This window comes from Chinchilla lanigera, unplaced genomic scaffold, assembly GCF_000276665.1.
Source record: "Chinchilla lanigera isolate Chin_1 unplaced genomic scaffold, ChiLan1.0 scaffold00084, whole genome shotgun sequence".
NCBI classification, from domain to species: domain Eukaryota; kingdom Metazoa; phylum Chordata; class Mammalia; order Rodentia; family Chinchillidae; genus Chinchilla; species Chinchilla lanigera.
In genome coordinates, this window is record NW_004955485.1 from 4,600,363 (window position 1) to 4,601,376 (window position 1,014).

The 1,014-nt window shown below is 35.9% G+C and overlaps 1 long non-coding RNA gene across 1 annotated transcript in view; it reads left to right on the top strand.

Moving 5' to 3' along the window:
- LOC106146581 overlaps positions 1-685 on the top strand; it is an 8,031-nt gene extending 7,346 nt beyond the window's left edge. Inside the window, exon 4 of the long non-coding RNA XR_001231079.1 lies at positions 555-685. This is a non-coding gene — a long non-coding RNA (uncharacterized LOC106146581). The remainder of the gene's footprint in view (positions 1-554) is intronic.
- Positions 686-1,014: the final 329 nt, after the last annotated feature.

A 1,014-nucleotide genomic window follows, 5' to 3' on the forward strand; every position in this document is an offset into this window, starting at 1 on the left:
GACAGCTACTAGATACATCTATAGTTGTCACAACCTTGAACACACTCCACTGGACACATACAAGTTCCAGGTGCTGTGCCCCACTCAACAGGAGGGAATTCCCTGAAGCTCAATTGACCTAAGGTGTGCATAAAAGGCTGTGTTTAAATCTGCTTCGTACTGTGTGCTAAACATGGAAAAAAGCTCACTGTAAATGTTCCTAAAACTTTCAAACATGGTGTGTCCTTCAAATACTTTCCTGAGGGAGACAACCCTCAGAAATAGTTTCAAATAGGGAGACCACCTTTACCTATGAGTCGTGAGTATATGCGTAGGGCTTTGTTTTCTGCCTTGTAAGTATTAAAGTCTCATTAAACTTATATTAAGCAACAAAAGTAATTTATAGGCATACTTATAGTATCTCGGCTTGAAGCACAGTTTGGAATCAAGGCTTGGATCTTTGAAGGAAAACAGAATTCTTCTATTTCCATTCTTGGGTGTGTTTTATTTTAAACTTCTGCTATACTTTTCTTTCTAACTAGAGATTAAAATTTTTTATATCAACCTACATGCAGGAAAATGGTTGAGGTGGAAGAAAGACTTAGGAGAAATGTGAATGAATGCCCCAAAAAGTCAAGAACTCAACAATGAAGCATACAACCATGGTCATACAACCATGGTCAAGAAAGAGAATTATGTTATATAAACCTGGAAGGAAGGTAAAAGGAAAAAATATGTGTGTGTAGAAAAGATAATTAAGATAGTTATACAGCTAGTTTTTCTTGGTTCATTGAAAAGAAAGTTTTGTGCTAATATCGTTTGGACAAGATACCATGCGGATGTCTTGTACTCTAATTACTAGGGAGACAGCAATACACAGTGTATCAACCCTTGTAACTGTCCAATTAACCTGTTTTAAAACTTGGTTTCACTGTCATGTTTGTCTGTTTTCATAAATATATATACATAGTGTAAAAATATCCTGGCTGTGCCTATCCTATACTTTGTTCATATAAGGATATCTGCATTGTGAAA